General features: G+C 46.0%; 1 protein-coding gene across 2 annotated transcripts in view; it reads left to right on the top strand.

Moving 5' to 3' along the window:
• Positions 1-23681, top strand: part of UGP2 (UDP-glucose pyrophosphorylase 2) — a 534584-nt gene that overhangs the window by 94388 nt on the left and 416515 nt on the right. The window lies entirely within an intron of this gene.

The following is a 23681-nucleotide window of genomic DNA, read 5'->3' as shown; positions in this document are numbered from 1 at the left end:
CGGTGCACTCATCCGACGTGATTGTCGCTCAAGCATGCGCGTAGTTGTCATTCCCTCAGCCTGTGCCCTGCCACAGAGACCATACTTCCGTGTATAACTTCGAGCTGAAGGAGCATTTCAAGATTTTGGGTCCTGTTTCGGGCACGGCCTAGGCAAAGCGGGCGGCTGGCTATCAAGCAGTAAGTGGCGATGGATGCACGGTCAATACAAGGTATGTCTCCCTATGAGTGAAATCGTAATGACCCCCGTTTATCTGTTTCCCACCCACCAGCGAGTGACTTTCAGTCACCGCCCACCTGCCAGGACCCATGCTGCAATACCATTTCATTTCGAAACGTAACCCTTCTAACTTTATTCACCCCCTTTTTTACTTCCTAAGATAGTTGCACTATGTTCGTTTGGGCAATAACTCGAGATCATACTACTGACAAATAGTCACGATGAATACCGGTCACCGGGAATTTGCTCTGCGTCGGTTTAATTTCCTTGCGCACAAGACCCTAATTAGTGTATCGGCACACTCTGCAAATTTTATTTTAATGCCGGTAATAAGTAATCATGACTGGAAACCTGAATAGGAGGCATTTCTAGGTCAAATCACTCGTCCACAGGGCCAATTAAGATATGTGATGGTAGCAAAAATGCCCCAAACCGGCAATTTTGGATTTTTTTGTCAAATCGAACAATTTATGACTAAAGTAATATATTGAAGGAAAGTTTCAAAATGACTTGCATGTGCAAAATGAATATTCCATACACCAAAAAATAAATCCTGAGCGAAGTCCTGCCCTCTCTTGAAATGGAATTCATCTGAAACAGTTACAGCAACAGATTTCTCACAGTGAGCAAGAGGGACACGTGCTCCAGATGCCATCCGAAATAAGCAAACCACACAAATGTATGGCCTAACGTGAGTTGAAGGGAAAGAAAAGTTCATTTTGAGAAGTGTCCTGGGGCACAGCAGCTTTGCTTACGCTCCCCTGTTATGCCATTATAACGGTTTCCTCCATATTCTTAATCTCCCACTCCCTTCCCCACTGTCTTCCCCTTCCTTTATCGCTGTTGTCCCCTCTCCTTGTCTCTCTTTCCCTATTACCTACCCACTGGTCGTTTCTCTATCTGCCTGCCGTCTCCCCGCCCCGACTTTCCAGTTCTCTCACTTCCCTCTCTTTCTCTCTCTATCCTATTCTCCACAGCATGTCTCTATGTGTCTCTCTTCACGTTTCTTTTCCATCCTCTGGTTTCACTTCTCTCTTGCTCCGTTTATTTTCTTCTCACTATCTCTTCTCTCCTTTCTGCTCTCACTATCTCTTCTCTCCTTTTTACACTCACTCTCCTCTTCCACATCTCTTTCGTACTTGCTGTTTGCCTCACACATTCTCCTCTTCCCCCTCCCACGGCTCGCTCTTAGTTCCACTTCTCTTTCCTTTCTTGCATTTCTCGTTCTCTCACTTCTTTCTCAGTAGTTAAACTTCTTTTGCCCCTTATCTCTGTCGTCTGTTAATCCCTCACCCTCACTCACCCTCACACACCTTCACCCTCTCACCCCCTCAGCCCCCCCACCCTCAGCCCCCCCCACTCTCACCCCCCCACTCTCACCCCTCTCCACCCTCCACCCTCACACACCCTCACACCCCCTCACTCACCCTCGAATCCCCTCACCCTCACATCCCCTCACACCCCCAAAACACACCCTCACACCTTCCCTCACAGCCCCTCACCCTCACAGCCCCTCACCCTCACAGCCCCTCACCCTCACAGCCCCTCACTCTCACACACCCTCACTCTCACACACCCTCACTCTCACCCCCTCACCCTCACACCCCCTCACCCTCACACCCTTACTCTCACACACCCTCACACACCCTCACACCCCTCACTCACACCCCCTCACACACCCTCACCAGCATAGCATAACAAAACATAGCATAGCAAAACAAAGCATAGGATAGCATAATAAAACACAACAAAACATAGCATAGCATAACAAAACAAAGCATAGGTTAGCAAAACATAGCATAACAAAACACAGCAAAGCATAGCACAACAAAACACAACAAAGCAGCATAGCATAACAAAACATAGCATAACAAAGCATAGCATAACAGAACAAAGCATAGCAACACAAACCATAGTAGAACATAGCATAACAAAACATAGTAGAACAAAACATAGCATAGCATAACAAAACACAACAAAACATAGCAGAACAAAACATAGCATAACATAACAAAACATAGCATAACATAATATAAAACCAAGCATAGCATAACAAAACCTAGCATAACAAAACATAGCAAAACAAAACATAGCATAACATAACAAAACACAACAAAGCATAGCATAACAAAACGCATAGCATAGCATAATAAAACATAGCATGGCATAACAAACACAACAACATTGCATAGCATAACAACGCTTAGCATAGCATAACAAAAAATAACATAACATAGCAAAACAAAGCATAGCATAGCAAAACACAACAAAACATAGCATAGCATAGCAAAGCATAGCATAACACAACAAAAGATAGGATAACAAAACATAGCATAGCATACAGCATCACTCCGCACCACCACAGCATCACTCAGGGGCACCACAACATCACTATGTGCTACCACAGCTTCACTGCATCCACAGCATCACTCGTTCGCGATCACAACATCACTCAGCGCCACCACAGCAATCTGTGCAACCATTCAACAACACCTTGTTCAAATATGTTCTCTCAATGTTTCAAGCTCTACTAAAAACTTAACAATAAGATGTTAATATTTCACTTCTGTTCTTGTATTTTCGTCACAATAAAATACACTGAACATAATCTTCACAAAAGTTATTTACAAAAGTTTAAGCTATTGCCATTACAAATTAAATAAATTATTTAAGTATTAATTATTTAAAAAAATTAAAAGCCATTGTTATTTGTAATATCAATACATCTAAGTCACGTAAATACAACACATATTGCATTACAAATGCTATAGGTGTCACATTTGCGAAAGTTAAAACTATTGGCATTGTAAATGACAAAGCTATTACTTTCGCTTTTTTCAAAACCAACACAAATACAAAATTTGTCATTTTCAATACCAATAGCTCAAACTTTTCTAATGCGAGACCTATTGCATTGCAAATGCTTGTTCTTGTGGGGAGTTGTATACCGAACTTCTAGTACAAAGGTACAACATGGATAACAGCATCTCAACCTTCAATAACACAAATATGTTGAGGACAGATGGCAGTAGCAGAAGAAACAGAACACTGTTTTCCCACACATACAGGAGAGGTACAACACGGGTAGCTAGTATACTAAAGAAAAAGTGGATAATTGAAGTACTGTAGTATATTCTCAATAAACATACAAGTACAAAACTCTTGGAAGAAACAGCCAACCCTCTTATTGAATTAGCATATGTTCACTTCATTCTAAAGTTTTATGAACATTCACCTACCAAGTGTTATATGCTTCATCGGTGAGCTCAATAGTTTGCCCAGGGAAGCATTCAAGAGTACTACTGTTCACTGGTTGTACGGTCTCCTATGTATTGGTTCCCTAGTTTGGACGTGGTTTTGCCACTCAGGTCTGCATTTATGTTTTTCCTTTGTTAAACTGTCAGACTAATATTGAAATGATAAGTAGGTGAGCTAAAATGTTATTTACTGGTGTCTCCCTTCCACGAGATTAAAAATAGGAGACTAGAGCACAGACCCTACTTTTCTTTTCCATTGTCATGTTTCGAGGCTTGAATATTGCCCCGGTAGGGTCTAGTGTCTTCCCCAAGAATATAGGTATCTCACATCAGATATTTTGCCATAATTCCTGCTTTATACAACATGTTCACCAGCCTCAAAGGGGGACGAGGGTGATGGGGCACATTTCCATAGGGCCACTCCTTGAAGAGGGCTCACAACGTACTAGCATGTTTCACTGAGGGAGTCACTATAATTGTAGCCTGAACGATGAAACCAGCCATGCCGTCGCTGCCATGCCTCACTCAGAGCTCACTGGATGTGTGAAGCAGAAGCATCTCCTGCCTCACTACTAGAGCCAATAGGGGAGTGGTATTGAGAGGGTGACTTCTGGGTATCCTAATTCCTAGAATCCCCATCTGTTTTGCACTCTGTCTTGAAAAGCAGCGCAGTAGAGGCTGATCTGGGACCTCCTTCCCTGGTGAAATCTCACTGACTACCACTTAATGTATAGATACGGTGTGACCTTTTACATAAAGTGTATTTTGGATTGTTTCACTTTAGCATCTTATATTTTATCCCTGCATTGAGTGACCTTTATTTGAATTTGTGAACCTCACCCGTGCTGCCTTAACAGTATTATTAATGACTCAAGAGGAAAGTCAGTAGACTTTTTTCTCCTATATAAGCGTTTTTTTTGTATCTGTAGATATATTATGGTCTATTAAACCATACACAGAGATTGTTGCACAGTGTATGCGTAATTAAGTTAAATAATTGAAGGTGCTCTAGGTTATGATGATCATGAAAAATGAAGCACTAGGAAGAACAGAAATTGCTTAGGGTCATGCTGTTTGGTCAATCTTGGAAGCCAGGAATGAAACTAGACTGCCTTATGGACATTTTGCAATTTCAATCCTCGGTGGCTATCAGATTCTTTCGACCTTCCACCCCAATGACAATTTTATTAGTGACCCAAGAGGCAAGTCAGTTGTCTAGTGCCATCTATACAATGCCTTTAGTGTTGTTACTGATGAAGCAATGTTATGGTATGGTATAGTATACTATATAAGTGAAAGACATTTTTGTACAGTGCACATCCTGAACTGAATTATTTCCCTGCTCTCAAATTTGATGGTTATGGAAAAGGAAGCAGAGGGGAGAAAAGTAATTTCCCAAGGTCACACAGTTTGCACACGCTGGGAAGCTGTGATTAAAGCCAGGGTTTCTGGGTCAATGCTCCACAACTAGTGTTTGCACGAAGTCCAACAAAAGCTTCTGACTGGCCTAAGCTGGTTATGACGTGCATTCAAAATATAATGTGTACTTTTATAAGATGAGGCAACAGCATTGGAAACACGCCTCTTTGTAGAGCAGGTGCACCTAGGGCAATAACAGTGCAAGCTCCCCAACCTCAGAGTACAGTTACAGCTTGGGTAGCATCAGCACAAGCCTTTCCCATGACAGAACAGCTACAAATCGGGCAGCAGCAGTGCCTGCGTTACTTTTTCAAACAAGCATTTACAATGCAACGGTTTCGCCTTTGAAAAAGTTAGAGCTATTGCCATTGTAAATGACAACATTTTTAGGTTTCGCCTCGCGATCTGCTGCGCAGCAGCGTTCGTGCCGGGCGAAAATGTTTGTTTACCAGTATGGACAAAAGTCCCGCCTCTCTGTTCCATTGGCTAGCTCCATAAATGGAGGCTAGCCATTGGAAGAGAGAGGCGTCCGTCATTCTGCGAGGCGACTCGTGGGCGTTCCTGAGATTTGTTGTCACCCAGCCCCTTTTATCACGTCAGTGCGGCGGTGGGCGGGGTTTATTTTTTTGGTCGTCCATGTTCTTTTGGTCATTCCGCGGCCGACCGCCGCCGGAGAAAGTCCAGGTCCAGGTGAGTGCTTTTGATTGTGGCCGTTCCCGCCGCCACCCCTCCCGCTGTCAGTGTGCCCGTTCCTGCACCCCCCTCCTGCTGTCCGTGCTTTTCCCGCCCCCCCTCCCGCTGTCCGTGCCTTTCCAGTTCCAATGTATTTGATAATCTTAACATCAGTGGATGTCCTACACTTTACCAGGAGGTGCACATTTTGTGGTGTAAATAAACAGTATGGGAAGGTGAGTCGGCCATTACCCTTCCCCGGTTAAGCCCACATTCCTCCACACTCCAGTTGTACTTCATTCACAACACATCTCAGCGTGGTTCAAGTGTGAATGTTTCCAAGTCGGCATGAATACCACCTGCTCACAGGGAAACCTTTGCTGCTGAAGGTGGCAATTCAGTTTCTCGGCCCTTAGCCCATCAGGTGGTAGACAAGCTGGATTCCTCTGTATCAACCCCTGCACAAGTACACAAGGAATTCATTCGCCCATAAATACAGCCGTAAACATCGTAGACACGTGGAAAAAAAGACTTTGGTGCCAGTTGGTTTTGACAGTGACTTTTTAAATCAATCAAATAACTAAGCATGTAATAAAACACACACTTCTTCTTCGAATGAACTGCCAGGAGATTGACAAGATGCATTAAATCCTTCTCAAAACAGTGAAGTCACAAAACACACAGAGCAGCCACAGACTTCTCACTTGAGGCTCTGAGGCTGAACTGGTCGCTTAGGTTCCCTGGCAGGTCATCACCGTACGGTTTCCTTTCACAACCATTCCTGGTAAACATTTAGGAAAGGATAATTCGCCCGTCCATCAAAAGGCCCCCTTAGGTTCCCAGGCGGAATGTAAGACGCGCAGCTCACCCGCACGCGAGGGAGCCTGCTGAGGTGAGCATCAGAGAGGGAAAAAAAAGTAGTTGAACGTCAGCACCACCCTGGAGGCACGAGGCGCTGCATCTTCCTGGCACCCGACACAGTGCAGAGTGACTAGGGATTGCAGAGTGACTGCAGAGATTAAGCTAATGACAATGTAAATGACAATGCCATTTATTTATCTGTTTTCAAAACCAACACATCAATACAAATGTTGTCATTTACAATGCCAATAGCTCTAACTTTTCCAAAGGCGAAACCATTGCATTGTAAATGCTTGTTATTTATGTGTTGGTTTTCAAAACAGATAAATAAATGGCACTGTCATTTACAATGCCAATAGCTTAATCTCTCGCAAATGCCACACACAAACACACAGACCCACAGAGTCCCACACACATACATACCTGCAGAGCCACACGCAGAGCCACACACACATACACAGAGCCACAGACGCACTTCTTCTGTTTTCTTGAGATAAATGAAAAGGAATTATATGACAGTAGGGGCCTTATGGCATCATACCGGTTTATGAAGAGATGAACGGAGGGGCTAAATGGACTAGGTATTATTAGATTTCAGAGTGAATTTTTTTTTCTTCAGTTTTAGACAGCGCTAACTCGACGCTGAGGCCAGTTACATTGCACAAGGACACATTTTTTTTTTTTAGGCAGGGGGGGAGGTGAGGCAGGGGGGGGTGATGGAGAGCGAGTAAGTAAGTTTCCAGATTCACAGGCTGAGGATCCTGTTACCCAGATCCAATGTCAGCAGCTTTGTCTGTTAAAGTGGGTGTACTTAACACCTTACTTTGTTTTACTGTAATGCAGATTTACAACGAGGCAGAAAGGCCAGGAGCACCAGGGGGGACGGGGAGACAACAAACGATTGATAGTTTGGTTAGGGTGAAGGATCAGCAAAGGAGGAAGAGAGGACAGGAAAGCAGGGGGTTTGCCCTGCAATGTGAATATTTGCCTTGGTTTACAATCTACTCACCGTGCGTTGGAAGTGGTATGTCGGCGCTGAATGACCCTTTACTAAAACAGACCTAAATAAACTGACAAATGCAAAGATAGACGAAGGATTCAAGGAAACAAAGACTACATTCCGTAGACGAGTCGGATGAGCGAACAACCAGGCGCCAGAGACAATGCTGAATATCCGGTCCCTAGAAGGTTCGAGAAAACTCTTTTATGGGTACGAAGTTTTGACTACGCCATCAAGTACCTGTAGGACTTCAAGATAAAAGATATAGTTAAAGGGCGATTTCATCAGGCAGGGATAGAAAAAGGAAGCTTTTCGCCTGACCTGTCTCTTCCGGTGCCTGCAGCCGTTTTCAACCAGCTGATTTTATTAAACGTGTAGCGCTCGAGTGCAGAAAATAAGACGAAGTCTACATCTCTACATCCTGAAACCTCTTAACTTCATAAAATTCCCCTTTTCACATGTTTAAAGATTCTCGCTGATTTTGTCCTGATGAAGACACAAAGTATGTGTCGAAACGCGTCGACAGGAATCTGCTTCAATTAATTTCGGGAATCATCAATGTGGTAATATTTCCCTGATTGCTGTATAACCTTTACATTGAAGGTTTGTCTTTTTAAACAAACTTCCCCCTTTTTTAACTATGTATTATTGAATATGTTCATATCAATTTTTATAAATGTAATTAAATTTCTCATGTTATCATATAATATATTTCTTTGAGTCTTTTTCTCCTTATGCTGTTTTCACCTTCTTTTATACTTGTTCTTGCCAGATAATTTGTTTTTTAATTTGACCTGAGCTTTTACCCTTGCACATGATTGCTTTACCCTGACCCAGGAAATGTATCCCATTCACGGGGTCCTTGTTGCTTTACCATAGACGAGTGGGGAAAAGACACCACACCTCCTCCCATGACTTGAAGCGTCAACAAACATAACAAGCATTTACAAGGGGCCGGAGACACGGACAGCGGGAGGGGGGGCGGGAATGGGCACAGGGACAGCGGGAGGGGGGGGCGGGAACGGGCACAAGGATTTACTGGTTCAGCAAGTTTTGGTAAGTCTTTTTACTATTTCTTTGGTAGTTTTCTGAATAGTAGCTTCTCCATTTCATTTTTTAGGTCTCGCCTAGACGAAAGCAAAAGCGAAGCTTTTGCTGTCTATGCGAGACAATTTATGTTGCCACTTTTCTGGGAATATTGTGGACATCAGACTGTTACAAGCTTTTTCTGCTGTAGTCAGGCCGTCACAAGCTTCTCCTTTGGAGATTTGACCTCGTGAGCGCGCCTTGACTGCATCTAATGGGCCGTGCGCTTCCTTTAGTCAGTTTCACTTTGTTTCATTTCACTTTGAAAGTGCAGGCGTCAATGTGTCTGGTAGTTGTTCATGTGGAGTGCCTTCTGACCTCGTGAGCGAGCCTTGACTGCATCTAATGTGTGTGACTTTTTTTTTTTCAACGTGGCCCTGGCGCTTGCTTCAGTCAGTTTCACTTTTAAGGTGCAGGCGTCAATGGGTCTGGTACTTGTTTTATTTCCATTTAATGCTCTTTGGAACAACAATTTTATATTACTTGTGTGTATTACCACTGGCCAGAATTTCAAAGACTTATATTCACGCAGGTGAAATAATACTATTGTGATTAGGGCCGATTTTTGGAGTCTGACCGTTCAGAGTGCAGAGTGGAGCTTCAGAGTGGAGCTTCAGAGTGGAGCTTCAGAGTGGAGCTTCAGAGTGGGGCTTCAGAGTGGGGCTTCAGAGTGGAGCTTCAGAGTGGAGCTTCAGAGTGGAGCTTCAGAGTGGAGCTTCAGAGTGGAGCTTCAGAGTGGAGCTTCAGAGTGGAGCTTCAGAGTGGAGCTTCAGAGTGGAGCTTCAGAGTGGAGCTTCAGAGTGGAGCTTCAGAGTGGAGCTTCAGAGTGGAGCTTCAGAGTGGAGCTTCAGAGTGGAGCTTCAGAGTGGAGCTTCAGAGTGGAGCTTCAGAGTGGAGCTTCAGAGCTTCAGAGTGGAGCTTCAGAGTGGAGCTTCAGAGTGGAGCTTCAGAGTGGAGCTTCAGAGCTTCAGAGTGGAGCTTCAGAGTGGAGCTTCAGAGCTTCAGAGTGGAGCTTCAGAGTGGAGCTTCAGAGCTTCAGAGTGGAGCTTCAGAGTGGAGCTTCAGATTCAGAGTGGAGCTTCAGAGTGGAGCTTCAGATTCAGAGTGGAGCTTCAGAGTGGAGCTTCAGATTCAGAGTGGAGCTTCAGAGTGGAGCTTCAGATTCAGAGTGGAGCTTCAGAGTGGAGCTTCAGATTCAGAGTGGAGCTTCAGAGTGGAGCTTCAGATTCAGAGTGGAGCTTCAGAGTGGAGCTTCAGATTCAGAGTGGAGCTTCAGAGTGGAGCTTCAGATTCAGAGTGGAGCTTCAGAGTGGAGCTTCAGAGCTTCAGAGTGGAGCTTCAGAGCTTCAGAGTGGAGCTTCAGAGTGGAGCTTCAGAGTTTCAGAGTGGAGCTTCAGAGGTTCAGAGTGGAGCTTCAGAGCTTCAGAGTGGAGCTTCAGAGCTTCAGAGTGGAGCTTCAGAGCTTCAGAGTGGAGCTTCAGAGCTTCAGAGTGGAGCTTCAGAGCTTCAGAGTGGAGCTTCAGAGTGGAGCTTCAGAGTGGAGCTTCAGAGTGGAGCTTCAGAGTGGAGCTTCAGAGTGGAGCTTCAGAGTGGAGCTTCAGAGTGGAGCTTCAGAGCTTCAGAGTGGAGCTTCAGAGTGGAGCTTCAGAGTGGAGCTTCAGAGTGGAGCTTCAGAGTGGAGCTTCAGAGCTTCAGAGTGGAGCTTCAGAGTGGAGCTTCAGAGTGGAGCTTCAGAGTGGAGCTTCAGAGTGGAGCTTCAGAGTGGAGCTTCAGAGTGGAGCTTCAGAGTGGAGCTTCAGAGTGGAGCTTCAGAGTGGAGCTTCAGAGTGGAGCTTCAGAGTGGAGCTTCAGAGTGGAGCTTCAGAGTGGAGCTTCAGAGTGGAGCTTCAGAGTGGAGCTTCAGAGTGGAGCTTCAGAGTGGAGCTTCAGAGTGGAGCTTCAGAGTGGAGCTTCAGAGTGGAGCTTCAGAGCTTCAGAGTGGAGCTTCAGAGTGGAGCTTCAGAGCTTCAGAGTGGAGCTTCAGAGTGGAGCTTCAGAGCTTCAGAGTGGAGCTTCAGAGTGGAGCTTCAGAGTGGAGCTTCAGAGCTTCAGAGTGGAGCTTCAGAGCTTCAGAGTGGAGCTTCAGAGCTTCAGAGTGGAGCTTCAGAGCTTCAGAGTGGAGCTTCAGAGCTTCAGAGTGGAGCTTCAGAGTGGAGCTTCAGAGTGGAGCTTCAGAGTGGAGCTTCAGAGTGGAGCTTCAGAGTGGAGCTTCAGAGCTTCAGAGTGGAGCTTCAGAGCTTCAGAGTGGAGCTTCAGAGCTTCAGAGTGGAGCTTCAGAGTGCAGAGTGGAGCTTCAGAGGGGAGCTTCAGAGTGCAGAGTGGAGCTTCAGAGGGGAGCTTCAGAGGGGAGCTTCAGAGTGCAGAGTGGAGCTTCAGAGCTTCAGAGTAGAGCTTCAGAGTGGAGCTTCAGAGCTTCAGAGTGGAGCTTCAGAGTGGAGCTTCAGAGTGGAGCTTCAGAGTGGAGCTTCAGAGTGGAGCTTCAGAGTGCAGAGTGCAGAGTGGAGCTTCAGAGTGGAGCTTCAGAGTGGAGCTTCAGAGTGGAGCTTCAGAGTGGAGCTTCAGAGTGGAGCTTCAGAGTGGAGCTTCAGAGTGGAGCTTCAGAGTGCAGAGTGCAGAGTGGAGCTTCAGAGTGCAGAGTGCAGAGTGGAGCTTCAGAGTGGAGCTTCAGAGTGGAGCTTCAGAGTGGAGCTTCAGAGTGGAGCTTCAGAGTGCAGAGTGGAGCTTCAGAGTGGAGCTTCAGAGTGCAGAGTGGAGCTTCAGAGTGCAGATTCAGAGTGCAGATTCAGAGTGGAGCTTCAGAGTGGAGCTTCAGAGTGGAGCTTTAGAGCTTCAGAGTGGAGCTTTAGAGCTTCAGAGTGGAGCTTCAGAGTGGAGCTTCAGAGTGGAGCTTTAGAGCTTCAGAGTGGAGCTTTAGAGCTTCAGAGTGGAGCTTTAGAGCTTCAGAGTGGAGCTTCAGAGTGGAGCTTTAGAGCTTCAGAGTGGAGCTTTAGAGCTTCAGAGTGGAGCTTCAGAGTGGAGCTTCAGAGTGGAGCTTCAGAGTGGAGCTTTAGAGCTTCAGAGTGGAGCTTTAGAGCTTCAGAGTGGAGCTTTAGAGCTTCAGAGTGGAGCTTTAGAGCTTCAGAGTGGAGCTTTAGAGCTTCAGAGTGGAGCTTTAGAGCTTCAGAGTGGAGCTTCAGAGTGGAGCTTTAGAGCTTCAGAGTGGAGCTTCAGAGTGCAGCTTTAGAGCTTCAGAGTGCAGCTTTAGAGCTTCAGAGTGGAGCTTTAGAGCTTCAGAGTGGAGCTTTAGAGCTTCAGAGTGGAGCTTTAGAGCTTCAGAGTGGAGCTTTAGAGCTTCAGAGTGGAGCTTTAGAGCTTCAGAGTGGAGCTTTAGAGCTTCAGAGTGGAGCTTTAGAGCTTCAGAGTGGAGCTTCAGAGTGGAGCTTTAGAGCTTCAGAGTGGAGCTTTAGAGCTTCAGAGTGGAGCTTTAGAGCTTCAGAGTGGAGCTTCAGAGTGGAGCTTTAGAGCTTCAGAGTGGAGCTTCAGAGTGGAGCTTTAGAGCTTCAGAGTGGAGCTTCAGAGTGGAGCTTTAGAGCTTCAGAGTGGAGCTTCAGAGTGGAGCTTTAGAGCTTCAGAGTGGAGCTTCAGAGTGGAGCTTTAGAGCTTCAGAGTGGAGCTTCAGAGTGGAGCTTTAGAGCTTCAGAGTGGAGCTTCAGAGTGGAGCTTTAGAGCTTCAGAGTGGAGCTTCAGAGTGGAGCTTTAGAGCTTCAGAGTGGAGCTTCAGAGTGGAGCTTTAGAGCTTCAGAGTGGAGCTTCAGAGTGGAGCTTTAGAGCTTCAGAGTGGAGCTTCAGAGTGGAGCTTTAGAGCTTCAGAGTGGAGCTTCAGAGTGGAGCTTCAGAGCTTCAGAGTGGAGCTTCAGAGCTTCAGAGTGGAGCTTCAGAGCTTCAGAGTGGAGCTTCAGAGCTTCAGAGTGGAGCTTCAGAGCTTCAGAGTGGAGCTTCAGAGTGGAGCTTCAGAGCTTCAGAGTGGAGCTTCAGAGTGGAGCTTCAGAGCTTCAGAGTGGAGCTTCAGAGTAGAGCTTCAGAGTGGAGCTTCAGAGTGGAGCTTCAGAGTGGAGCTTCAGAGTGGAGCTTCAGAGTGGAGCTTCAGAGTGGAGCTTCAGAGTGGAGCTTCAGAGTGGAGCTTCAGAGTGGAGCTTCAGAGTGGAGCTTCAGAGTGGAGCTTCAGAGTGGAGCTTCAGAGTGGAGCTTCAGAGTGGAGCTTCAGAGGGGAGCTTCAGAGTGCAGAGTGGAGCTTCAGAGGGGAGCTTCAGAGTGCAGAGTGGAGCTTCAGAGTGGAGCTTCAGAGTGGAGCTTCAGAGTGGAGCTTCAGAGTGGAGCTTCAGAGTGGAGCTTCAGAGTGGAGCTTCAGAGTGGAGCTTCAGAGTGGAGCTTCAGAGGGGAGCTTCAGAGCTTCAGAGTGGAGCTTCAGAGCTTCAGAGTGGAGCTTCAGAGCTTCAGAGTGGAGCTTCAGAGTGCAGAGTGGAGCTTCAGAGCTTCAGAGTGGAGCTTCAGAGTGCAGAGTGGAGCTTCAGAGGGGAGCTTCAGAGTGCAGAGTGGAGCTTCAGAGTGGAGCTTCAGAGCTTCAGAGTGGAGCTTCAGAGCTTCAGAGTAGAGCTTCAGAGTGGAGCTTCAGAGTGGAGCTTCAGAGTGGAGCTTCAGAGTGGAGCTTCAGAGTGGAGCTTCAGAGTGGAGCTTCAGAGTGGAGCTTCAGAGTGGAGCTTCAGAGTGGAGCTTCAGAGTGGAGCTTCAGAGTGCAGAGTGCAGAGTGGAGCTTCAGAGTGGAGCTTCAGAGTGCAGAGTGCAGAGTGGAGCTTCAGAGTGCAGAGTGCAGAGTGGAGCTTCAGAGTGCAGAGTGCAGAGTGGAGCTTCAGAGTGCAGATTCAGAGTGCAGATTCAGAGTGGAGCTTCAGAGTGGAGCTTCAGAGTGCAGAGTGGAGCTTCAGAGTGGAGCTTCAGAGTGCAGAGTGGAGCTTCAGAGTGGAGCTTCAGAGTGCAGAGTGGAGCTTCAGAGTGCAGATTCAGAGTGCAGCTTCAGAGTGGAGCTTCAGAGTGGAGCTTTAGAGCTTCAGAGTGGAGCTTTAGAGCTTCAGAGTGGAGCTTTAGAGCTTCAGAGTGGAGCTTCAGAGTGGAGCTTCAGAGTGGAGCTTTAGAGCTTCAGAGTGGAGCTTCAGAGTGGAGCTTCAGAGTGGAGCTTCAGAGTGGAGCTTCAGAGTGGAGCTTCAGAGTGGAGCTTCAGAGTGGAGCTTCAGAGTGGAGCTTCAGAGTGCAGAGTGGAGCTTCAGAGTGGAGCTTCAGAGTGGAGCTTCAGAGTGGAGCTTCAGAGTGGAGCTTCAGAGTGGAGCTTCAGAGTGGAGCTTCAGAGTGGAGCTTCAGAGTGGAGCTTCAGAGTGGAGCTTCAGAGTGGAGCTTCAGAGTGGAGCTTCAGAGTGCAGAGTGGAGCTTCAGAGTGGAGCTTCAGAGTGCAGAGTGGAGCTTCAGAGTGGAGCTTCAGAGTGCAGAGTGGAGCTTCAGAGTGGAGCTTCAGAGTGGAGCTTCAGAGTGGAGCTTCAGAGTGGAGCTTCAGAGTGGAGCTTCAGAGTGGAGCTTCAGAGTGGAGCTTCAGAGTGGAGCTTCAGAGTGGAGCTTCAGAGTGGAGCTTCAGAGTGGAGCTTCAGAGTGGAGCTTCAGAGTGGAGCTTCAGAGTGGAGCTTCAGAGTGGAGCTTCAGAGTGGAGCTTCAGAGTGGAGCTTCAGATTGCAGCTTCAGAGTGGAGCTTCAGAGTGCAGAGTGGAGCTTCAGAGTGCAGAGTGGAGCTTCAGAGTGCAGAGTGGAGCTTCAGAGTGCAGAGTGGAGCTTCAGAGTGCAGAGTGGAGCTTCAGAGTGGAGCTTCAGAGTGGAGCTTCAGAGTGGAGCTTCAGAGTGGAGCTTCAGAGTGGAGCTTCAGAGTGGAGCTTCAGAGTGGAGCTTCAGAGTGGAGCTTCAGATTGCAGCTTCAGAGTGGAGCTTCAGATTGCAGAGTGCAGAGTGGAGCTTCAGATTGCAGAGTGCAGAGTGGAGCTTCAGATTGCAGAGTGCAGAGTGGAGCTTCAGAGTGGAGCTTTAGAGCTTCAGAGTGGAGCTTCAGAGTGGAGCTTTAGAGCTTCAGAGTGGAGCTTCAGAGTGGAGCTTTAGAGCTTCAGAGTGGAGCTTCAGAGTGGAGCTTTAGAGCTTCAGAGTGGAGCTTCAGATTGCAGAGTGCAGAGTGGAGCTTCAGAGTGGAGCTTCAGAGTGGAGAGTGCAGAGTGGAGCTTCAGAGTGCAGAGTGGAGCTTCAGAGTGGAGCTTCAGAGTGGAGCTTCAGAGTGGAGCTTCAGAGTGGAGCTTCAGAGTGGAGCTTCAGAGTGGAGCTTCAGAGTGGAGCTTCAGAGTGGAGCTTCAGAGTGGAGCTTCAGAGTGGAGCTTCAGAGTGGAGCTTCAGAGTGGAGCTTCAGAGTGCAGAGTGCAGAGTGGAGCTTCAGAGTGGAGCTTCAGAGTGGAGCTTCAGAGTGGAGCTTCAGAGTGGAGCTTCAGAGTGCAGAGTGGAGCTTCAGAGTGGAGCTTCAGAGTGCAGAGTGGAGCTTCAGAGTGCAGAGTGGAGCTTCAGAGTGCAGAGTGGAGCTTCAGAGTGGAGCTTCAGAGTGCAGAGTGGAGCTTCAGAGTGCAGAGTGGAGCTTCAGAGTGGAGCTTCAGAGTGCAGAGTGGAGCTTCAGAGTGCAGATTCAGAGTGGAGCTTTAGAGCTTCAGAGTGGAGCTTTAGAGCTTCAGAGTGGAGCTTTAGAGCTTCAGAGTGGAGCTTTAGAGCTTCAGAGTGGAGCTTTAGAGCTTCAGAGTGGAGCTTTAGAGCTTCAGAGTGGAGCTTCAGAGTGGAGCTTTAGAGCTTCAGAGTGGAGCTTTAGAGCTTCAGAGTGGAGCTTCAGAGTGGAGCTTTAGAGCTTCAGAGTGGAGCTTCAGAGTGGAGCTTTAGAGCTTCAGAGTGGAGCTTCAGAGTGGAGCTTTAGAGCTTCAGAGTGGAGCTTCAGAGTGGAGCTTTAGAGCTTCAGAGTGGAGCTTTAGAGCTTCAGAGTGGAGCTTTAGAGCTTCAGAGTGGAGCTTTAGAGCTTCAGAGTGGAGCTTTAGAGCTTCAGAGTGGAGCTTTAGAGCTTCAGAGTGGAGCTTTAGAGCTTCAGAGTGGAGCTTTAGAGCTTCAGAGTGGAGCTTTAGAGCTTCAGAGTGGAGCTTTAGAGCTTCAGAGTGGAGCTTCAGAGTGGAGCTTTAGAGCTTCAGAGTGGAGCTTCAGAGTGGAGCTTTAGAGCTTCAGAGTGGAGCTTCAGAGTGGAGCTTTAGAGCTTCAGAGTGGAGCTTTAGAGCTTCAGAGTGGAGCTTTAGAGCTTCAGAGTGGAGCTTTAGAGCTTCAGAGTGGAGCTTTAGAGCTTCAGAGTGGAGCTTTAGAGCTTCAGAGTGGCTTCAGAGTGGAGCTTTAGAGCTTCAGAGTGGAGCTTTAGAGCTTCAGAGTGGAGCTTTAGAGCTTCAGAGTGGAGCTTTAGAGCTTCAGAGTGGAGCTTTAGAGCTTCAGAGTGGAGCTTTAGAGCTTCAGAGTGGAGCTTTAGAGCTTCAGAGTGGAGCTTTAGAGCTTCAGAGTGGAGCTTTAGAGCTTCAGAGTGGAGCTGCAGAGTGGAGCTTCAGAATGTCAAGAGCAATGCCAATAGCTCTAACTTTAACAAAGGCAAAACCATTGCATTGTAAATGCTTGTTATTTTACCGAATCACATGCTCATGCTGCTGCCTGGTTTGTCTACATGCACACAGGCAGAATCACTCGGTACAAAATGGCTCCTGTTCACTCGTCAGTACGGTCTTGCGCCGCCCCACCTTCCCCCTGCCAAATACATTCATTCCAAATACTGCTTATTTTCATATCAGACTGACTTCTCACATCTGGGATAGCAGGGGCACCTTCCACAGTGATTAGTGCTTCACAAAAAATAATTCTCGGCTAGCGCTCAGAAGCCTTGAAGCTTTGATTGAATGACACTGCAGTTTGATGCCCCGCTCGTTTTTTGATGCTATGCGTTCCAGACACTGATTTTATTAAGACTCACTTGGAGCTCTAAACTGTCACTTGATCTTTCTTTGGGTCATTTCGTTTGCCCGGAAGGACTAACATATCTGTGAAACCCTCTTCTTTTATAGTTTGAGCATCGTCTTCGTTTAGCAGGATAACATTATACATTTGAAAATACAAATATCCGGGAAGAGCAGAGAGCAAATCTCCGCGATGTTGGGCATTCTCCTATCATAAAGGAAGCGTGTTGGTGGGACCTGTGGCATCTAACGCATCATTTAACCCTATATGCGTGGGCACCTACCACAATAATGTATAGGATGAGTTTGTTCCGTTCCCGTTTTTAATTTGATGTAAAACTCAAATCACTGCACACTCTCTACTACAGTCACTACTCTCTACTACACACTCCCTACTACAGTCACTACTCTCTACTACACATTCTGCTACACACTCTCTACTACAGTCACTACTCTCTGCTACGCACTCTACTCTCTACTACACTCTACTACACACTCTCTACTACACACTCTACTACACACTCTCTACTACAGTCACTACTCTCTGCTACGCACTCTACTTTCTACTACACACTCTACTACACACTCTCTACTACACACTCCTACACACTCTCTACTACAGTCGCTACTCTCTACTACACACTGTACTACACACTCTACTACACACTCTACTACAGTCACTACTCTCTACTACACACTACTACACACGCTCTACTACAGTCACTACACACTCACTACACACTCACTACTACAGCCACTACTCTCTTCGACACACTCTATACTAGACACTCTCTACTACACACTATCTACTACAGTCACTACTTACTACACTCTCTACTACACTCTCTACTACACTCTCTACTACACACTCTACTACACACTCTACTACACACTCTACTACACACTCTACTACACACTCTACTACACACTCTACTACACACTCTACATTACACACTCTACTACACACTCTACATTACACACTCTACATTACACACTCTACATTACACACTCTCTACTACACACTCTCTACAACACACTCTACAACACACTTTCTACTACACACTCTCTACTACACACTCTACACTACACACTCTACTACACTCTACTACACACTCTGCTACACACACGCTCTACTACACACTCTACTACACACCCTCTACTACTCTCTACTACTCTACTACACATTCTCTACTACTCTCTACTACTCTACTACACATTCTCTACTACTCTACTACACACTCACTACTTTCTACTACACTCTACTACAGACTCTCCACTCTCTACTTCAATCTCTCTACTTCAATCTCTCTACTTCAATCTCTCTACTTCAATCTCTCTACTTCAATCTCTCTACTTCAATCTCTCTACTTCACATTCTGTATTACACACTCTCTACTACACACTCACTACTCTCTACTACACACTCACTACTCTCTACTACACACTCTACTACACACTCTACTACACTCCCTACTACACACTCACCACTCTACTACACACTCACCACTCTACTACACACTCACTAGTCTCTACTGCTCACTCTCTACTACACACTCTCTACTACACACTCTCTACTACACACTCTCTACTACACACTCTCTACTACACACTCTCTACTACACACTCTCTACTACACTCTCTACTACACACTCTCTACTACACACTCTCTACTACACACTCACTACTCTCTACTACACACTCACTACTCACTACTCACTCACTACTACTCTCTCTACTACTCACTACTACTCTCTCTACTACTCTCTCTACTACTCACTCTCTACTACTCACTCTCTACTACTCACTCTCTACTACTCACTCTCTACTACTCACTCTCTACTGCTCATGACAATGCCATTTATTTATCTGTTTCCAAAACCAACACATAAATAAAACATTTGTCATTTACAATGCCAAAAGCGCTAACTTTTGCAAAGGCGAGACCGTTGCATTGTAAATGCTTGTTTTTGTTGCTATTCACAAGTTTAGACCCCAGACAAACTATACAGAAAGCATACTTACATGCACCATGTTCCTCTTTCTGAATCTTGTGGCTGAGGTTTATGCACAGGGAGCTCACTATATATAAAGTCACACCTTTACCTTCTCTTTTGAAAAAAAGAGGAGTGACATTTTAATTTGGTGCTTCTTCCAGCTCCCACTGCTTTGGTATTCATACCCCATAAAGCAGAGAAGTAATTTGTGCTTGGCTGTCGAGATTTATAGCCAAGGCGTTTTAGTTTCAGTAAGCAGTTTATTACATTCATCCGTGTTAACAGATTACAGTCTACTAAATGATAATGCCGGTGCCAAAGTACACACAAAATTGTATAATATAATCAGTTTTAGTCGTGCTGAATTGTCGAACCTAGAGCACCTAGAGTGTGTGACAGTTATAATTGCCTTTTAACCTCTCACGCCTCTCACAGAAAAACAGTTCTGGTCGATTAAAATATTGAATTAGGTATTCAAACTTTCCTCTATAAAAACTGCAATTATTTTTTCTCCATAAACAACGTGCCTTCTATTTCGGGGATGGTATTTCTAAAATATATTTAAACACATTTAGACTATTACTTTGTGAGTTGGTTACCTTAATGTACTGGATAGCAAATGCTGTGTTGTGTGGAAGGTTTCTTAAAGTGTTTATATAAACTGGCATTTTTATTGATATAACTGGCATCTTGAATTGTGAAAGAAAATATTTTTATCAGAATGACTCTAAATTCACGTCCATTAATCAAATGTTCAGTTTATTCCACTGTTACATCAAGTGCACAGACTGTTTTTGCCAAAAGTGTTTCTTTTACAGTCACACAAGTTGATCATATTGCATCCTTACTTTATTATGTTGAGTCACGTGTGCTGCTGTTAGTAAATTAATCAAAATATTTTTGCTATACAGTTGTTTTGGATTTCATACCTATTGACTTTAACATGTCTATCTTACAAAGAATACAATATTAGGCAGCATTATTGTTGACGTACGAGAATAATCCTCAGGATTGGCATATGTTTAAAAAAAACGTGGTGGTTCTCGGTTTACAGGGTAAACTTCAGTGGTGTAAACAAAGTCCGGTGCGGGGGAGTGGGGGTGGACGGGTGGGCTCGGTAAAGGTGATAGGTGGTGGGCCCAGGGGAAGGAGGGAGGGCCTATGTGCTTTGCAGGGACCCCTTCAAGTTTCGTTACGTCACTGGTAGCCTTGCAGTAAAAAAAAAAAAGTTAAAACATTGCGGTGCTATCAGCCAATAAATAATTGTATCCCGAGGTCTTCTTTCGCTGTTCCTTTCGCTGCACCATGTGCACTAAAGTTAAACGGGGGCTTCAGTCCCTTTGTTCGCCGAGTGGTAAATAGGTGAGTTGATGCTTTCTCTGGTGCCTGGACCTTTCTTTTTCAATCTTAGTGCCAAGTTTCGCGAAAGCTCCATGTACACCCTAGGGCTAGGCACTGCGTTTAACTTGAGGGTCTGAAGGGGATATGTGTGTGTTTGCCATCGGCACCAAACCTTCTTTACTGGGAACTAGACCCACTCCTGTTCGCATTTGCAACTAACTATGGAAGATACAACCTATTTTGACAATCCCTTGTGTGCGTGAACAGGACAAGAATCGTTCTCTCTGTCGATCTAGTTCTACAGCCGGGTCTGGTGGCTAAGGGGATTAATGCGTCCACTGTATGGTCCTATGTTCGACCTCATGGTCGCAGGTTGAAATCCCGGGGGTCCCCTCAGCCTTTCATCCATCTGAGGTCCATAAAATGAGTACCATTGAGTTAGGTTATTCAGCGACAAGATGCCTACCTTATAAATGCATGTTATATTGATGCACCTAGACACCCTCGCCTCTGAGATTTACTGTGATTTGCAGATCCCAAGTTTCACCCTACCGTGGTAAATGAACAATTGAAAGGCAGGGACCCACGCCCGAAGGCCTTACACATCAGCGTGTGCTGCGTCCCTACGTTTTCAAGCCCAGAGATTGCAGCTGTGTGTTTCTTCTTCGGCGGACGGCTTGGCCGTCTGACCTCCCCTGGTGCTGTGCGCAGAGTAAACACTGCCCTCTCTCAGCACCCCCCCGGACTCCTAGGGGCCGCTGCTTCGTGTGCGACCAACGCTGATGCGCATCCCAGCCTGCACAGGCGGGCTCCGGCCGTTTGTCTTTCAGCACCAAATGGGCGACTGCTGCCCTCGCCCTGAGCTCAGGTCACACAGGGCGCCCTTTGCTGCCTGCCCACTCGTCTCCTACTGCTACACGTGTGCATCCTACTGCCCCACCATACCAGCAGCCCGCACTCTGCTGTGCCACCCGCACTGAGCACAGCACCCCCCACAAACTCAGACTGCAGTGTTATCACGTCCAATCACCCAGCTTGTCTTCTGTGTACGGCTTTGTGTTTCTTAATTGTTCCTACGCGAATTTATGTTTTTCATTCAATAAACAGAAACACAGCTACCCATCTATCCACACACAGCCGAAAACAGACTGACCCCACGAACTCGCAGGGACGCATGCACTGAAACAAACACACGCACGCACAATATACACAGTTTCACACTCACATAAACATAGAATCTCTCCCACCCTCACATACACATGCATACATGCATGCATCCATCCATACATACATACATACATACATACATGCATACATACATACATACATGCATACATGCATACATGCATACATACATACATACATACATACATACATACACACATGCATTCATACATACATGCATGCATTTATTCACCGTTGTACGAGTTTAATTGATGTCAAGTCGTCTCGGCGTAGATCACAAAAGCGAAACAAAGAGGTGAAACTCTTATTAGCACATCACAATGGACCTGCGCCAGAGCAAAAGTTATGGGTGAAAGGCATGGCTTAAATGATATTTTTCTAATTACTTATGTCATTAAAAAATAGATTGTGCGATGTTCTAAGCATCACTCGAACTCCGAAACCTATGATGCTATTTTTTTTGTCTTTCAGTAGGTAGTAGCAATAGTTCATCGTCGCAACCATGATCTCATTTCATTGAAATCACCTAAAAGCAGGGCGTTTTTTTAACATTTAGCGCGCCATAAAATGTGACTGAATCTATACAGAAGGATGGTCCGTAACTAGCATCGGATTGGCTGCATAGATGACGTGCGAATAGAAATGTTCACTCTGCGCGTGGGTCTCCTTTGTCTCAGTTTAGAGTTTATAATCTCTAAAGATGTGCTTTCAGGTGTGCAAAATTACCCCACAAAGTAACACCGGGATTGCACTTTATGACGCGAGGAGTGCATAATTCATTCCACAATTACGTTTTGAAAATGCAGAAGATGTTGAATAAAAATGCACCTTAAATCCGCGCATGAAACGGAGATAATACCTGCACATGACGCGGTCATTGATGTTACAAGCTGTGAATAAAGTCAGTACAAATATATGCAAAAAACATGAGGTGTGTGAATGTATCTAAGACCAATGCTAGCTGCTGAGAACAGCGTCTGACCATCTACAACCGGGCTCTGCATCACTGACGTTTTTGTGTCAGAAGGCAGAGGGGTGTGAAGAATGTACACGTCCAAACCTAGATATAATTGCAAAAATGTGAGATCAGCTCAAGCAGGATACACGGACAAAAATAAGCATTATTTATACCCCATTTTTTATGTAACAAAAATCACACTCTAGTGTTACGCGGTAATTTAGGGGGAAAAAACAAAACAAGAAAACGGTCTCAGACTGATGAGATGGACCCTGGGATGTGTGCACTCTGAGGCTGGAAAAGGAAAGAGACCAAACTAGGCCAGTCAAAGACAACAGACACACAGATGTTGGAGACCACATGGACCAGAGGCGCCCTACCGGGCAACACAAGCTGCAAGGGGCCCACGTGCAGCTCATTTATTATTTTACAGATATATAGAATAATAAAGATATAAGGTTAGAGTCTCAGAGTCGGCTCAATATCATGTGATTCTGGGCACATCACGTAATCACCGTGCCTAAAAAAAGATAACAAGAAAGGAGCGCACAACCTTCTTCCGGCGGCGGTCGGGGGAAATGACAAAATAAAAGGCTGCAAAAAAAAATTAAATAAACACCCCCACAGCCGCATGACTTAGCGAAAAGCCTAAAAATCGCTGCAACGCCCACGAATCTGCTCGCAGAATGACTAGCAGATCTCTCTTCCAATGGCTAGCCTCCATTTATGGAGCTAGCCAATGGAAAGAGAGGGCGAAACAAAGCCACACAGTGCAAGTCATTAGATTTCGCCTGCACGAAAGGCTGCTTGCGCAGCTTTTGACAGGCGAAACCTAAAAACCAGGACAGTATGGCAGAAGCAAAGTAAAAAGCTTCTGTCTCTCACAGAAGACAATACGTGCAATCTTCCATTCCTTGCAGAACAGATCTGGCAGGGCAGACTAGTACAAGCTTTCATCTGTCACAGAACATATACAGTTAAGGCATGAGTAAGTTGTGGGATAGACAGATTTCTGGGTGTGGGTGCTTAAGTTGGTGAGGTGAATGTATAGGTGGCTAGATGAGTGAATGTGTAAGTTCTGACACCATTCTTATTTAGGGATATCCCAAGTCAGCATCCTGAAAGTCCTGCTGTGGGCAGTTGGAGACCTGCTGTTTGTATTGATTCTGTGGTGTTTTAATGTATCAAGAAGTAGCTGTCACCTAGCAGGTTATTGTTATTTGGAGCAGCCTCACCACAACATAACTATCCGCTAGACAGACAGACAAGTGCACTCCTCTTCTAAAGGGGTTTGAATGCATGTGCAAAAGGCGCTGTGTAATCCCAGGCTCAATGCTGCAGCTGTTGGGCCGCCAGAGTCGTTTCCCTCCCATATCCAGAATCATGGAGCCAGGCCTACTATGGGGGGATTTTTTTTTATCCGGATGACATTCGAAATTATGTTTTAAGATGAAGATGGGGGCGCTGCCCTTGCCCCTTCAATTAAAGGGAGCGGAAACTTGAGCGTGAAGGTGTCCTGTTGCTGCGAGGGGAGTGAGCAGCCAGTCTCTTCGGTGCACTCCCCCTTCCTGGATT

The sequence above is a fragment of the Lissotriton vulgaris genome, chromosome 6, assembly GCF_964263255.1.
Source record: "Lissotriton vulgaris chromosome 6, aLisVul1.2, whole genome shotgun sequence".
Lineage (NCBI taxonomy): Eukaryota > Metazoa > Chordata > Amphibia > Caudata > Salamandridae > Lissotriton > Lissotriton vulgaris.
This window is presented reverse-complemented; position numbering and strand designations above follow the sequence as displayed.